The sequence below is a fragment of the Musca domestica genome, unplaced genomic scaffold, assembly GCF_030504385.1.
Source record: "Musca domestica strain aabys unplaced genomic scaffold, Musca_domestica.polishedcontigs.V.1.1 66, whole genome shotgun sequence".
Lineage (NCBI taxonomy): Eukaryota > Metazoa > Arthropoda > Insecta > Diptera > Muscidae > Musca > Musca domestica.
Genome location: NW_026712376.1, coordinates 2,333,439 through 2,336,580, shown reverse-complemented (window position 1 = coordinate 2,336,580; position 3,142 = coordinate 2,333,439).

The following is a 3,142-nucleotide window of genomic DNA, read 5'->3' as shown; positions in this document are numbered from 1 at the left end:
TCCATAGAAAAATGTGGCTAAAATCATTCAAATACCGAATATCGGAGGCTATACGATATCGTGAACCTATATAGATAATTCTCTTCTAGGGGATAAAGTACTTAAAGGGACTAAAAATAAAAATATTTGGCTAAAATCATCAAAATACCGAATATCGGGGGTACCGTTATATGGGGGCTATGCGATATCGTGGACCTATATAGATAGTTCTCTTTCAGGGGGTAAAGTACTCACAAGGACCTCCTTGTGCGGATTTTCATACAATTACATTAAAAATGCGGCTAAAATCATAAAAATACCGAATATCGGAATGTGCCGTTATATGAGGGATATACGATATCGTGGACCTATATATAAAATTCTCTTTCAGGGGGTAAAGTACTCACAAGGAACTCCTTGTGTGGAATTTCAGACAATTCCATTGAAAAATGTGGATAAAATCATCACAATACCGAATATGGGGGGGTACCGTTATATGGGGGCTATACGATATCGTGGACCGATATAGTCCATCTTCGAACTTGACCTGTCTGCATACAAACAAGTAAAAAAACATTAAGTTCGGCCGGGCCAATACCCTCCACCTTAGGGTAAAGGAAACGTTAGAAGAAATGTGGCAAAAACCATCAAAATACCGAATATTGGGAGGTACCGTTATATAGGGGCTATACCAAATCGTGGACCCATACATGCAATGTGTCGCCACCGGAGATGGAACCCATTTTGACCAGCAAATTCCAATTTTTAGACAAATCCGTGAAAAAATGTGGCATAAATCATCAAAATACCGCATATCGGGAGGTACCTTTATATGGGGGCTATACCAAATCGTGGACCTACACATGCAATGTTTCGCCAAAGGAGCTAGAACCCATTATGTCCTACAAATACCAATTTTCAGAAAAATCCGTGAAAAAATGTGGCAAAAATCATCAAATTACCGAATATCGGGAGGTACCGTTATTTGGGGGTTATACCAAATCGTGGACCTATACATGCAATATTTCGCCACCGGAGCTGGGAACCATTATGACCAACAAATACCAATTTTTAGACAAATTCGTGAACAAATGTGGCAAAAATAATCAAAATACCGAATATCGGGAGGTACCTTTATATGGGGGCTATACCAAATCGTGAACCTATACATGCAATGTTTCGCCACCGGAGCTGGGAAGCATTATGACCAACAAATACCAATTTTCAGACAAATCCGTGAAAAAATGTGGCATAAATCATCAAAATACCGAATATCGGGAGGTACCGTTATATGGGGACTATACCAGAACGTGGACCGATATATCTCATTTTCAATACCAACCATCCTGGACACAATAAATTGCTCTGCAAAATTTTGGCTCTCTACGTCAAATAATGTAGGCTGTATCGTGATTTCAACAGAGAGACGGACAGACAGAGGGACATCGTCAAATGGACTTAGAATTTTTATGCTGATTATGAATATATATACTATATGGGGTCTACGACGATTATTTAAGGATGTTACAAACGGAATGACAAAGTTAATATACCCTCCTTTTCAAGGTGGAGGGTATAAAAACTGATCGGTGCTTTATTCGTTTTGACTTAGAATTTTACGCTGATCAAGAATATATCTACCTTGTTGGGTCTAAAATTATTATTTCGATGAGTTACAAACGGAATGACGAACTTAATATACCATCCATACTATGTATGTGGAGGCTATAAAAAACTTTTTTTGGGAAAACCTTTTTTTATACCCTTCACCATATTTTCGATTTAGCGATGTCCGTCTGTCTCTCTGTCCGTCCGTCCGTCTGTGGAAATCAGTCTAGCTTCCGAACGAAATAAAGTAGATTGATAAAATTTTACTAAGATGTGTGTTTTATCTGCAGGACTTTTGGTATTGAAAATGGCCCCCATATAACTGTACAGACAGATTTAAGGTTTTCTGTGTGTTTTAGTCACGTGTTTAACCCAAATTTTTACAAAATATTATTATGTTATTCCCAAAGGAGTGATTGAATTATCGTGGCGATTGGATTATCCTCAGCCAACGAGAAAGGCGAAGAAAAACTTGAAACCTTGCTGACAAAAATAAATCTGCAAATTTCCATATTTAAATAATAATTTAACAAATTAAATACTCATTTAACTCAAATAAACTATGCGATTCTTTATTTAACTAAAATCCAATCATGGTTTAGCTTCAATTGTTGTGAATAGAGAGGTATTTCTCATCTCGGCTAAGTTGCAGCATAGCACCCAATCAATTAAATTTACCATTTCAAGTAAACCGTGGAAATCTTGAGTTGGCGTTGTGCAAATGCACCTGCACAGCCTGTGAATGGATAAATTGGAATGGGCCACGTAGCATAACAACGGGCTGATTTCGAGTTGCATTGTGTTGGCTTCGCATTGTTCGCAGAGAAATGTTGTATTTAACTTTTGTTTGTATTACTCTTCTGTTTTTCTTTATTCTTTGGGTCTTTAGACAAAACTGAAATATATTATTGATAAGGGCAAAGGGAATGCAAAGGATAACTGCACAAGAAACGCACCAGAACCAAGTGTAAAACGAAAACTAGGAGAACTCTACTATCATCAATGGAAAACAAAACAAAACGAAAGAACTTGTTAACAATTGTATTGGGTAAAAGGAAATCTTTAGTAGTTTTGGTACCGACAACGACATGTGTTCCTGCTGATATGAAGATGGAAATTGTTGGTCAGTTGTGTTGGTGGGGGTCCGTGATTGCCCCATAGGAATAGGTGTGCAGGGTTGGATTTTGTTCAAAACATACCAAAACAAAGGCCATGGAACTATATTTTTTATTTCGATTCACTAAATCTTAGGAACTTTTTTTTTCTCTATGGCGATATGATAGGGAATTCGAAAGAGAAATAACATTTCGAGGATAATATAAAAATCAAAAAAAAAAAAAAAAACAAGTAAGCAAAGGCTACAGTCGAGCGGGGCCGACCCTACAACACTATAATAAACGATACAGTTTATATGCGAGATACTCGAAAGAATTCCACAAGATATTGTGACAAATAATAAAAGAAAACCATCAGGTTCCGTTCTCTAAGATCCCAAAGACCTATAATCTCTCAGGAGTGGCAAAAGATTAACATTTATTATTGGTTTTTGACTGAA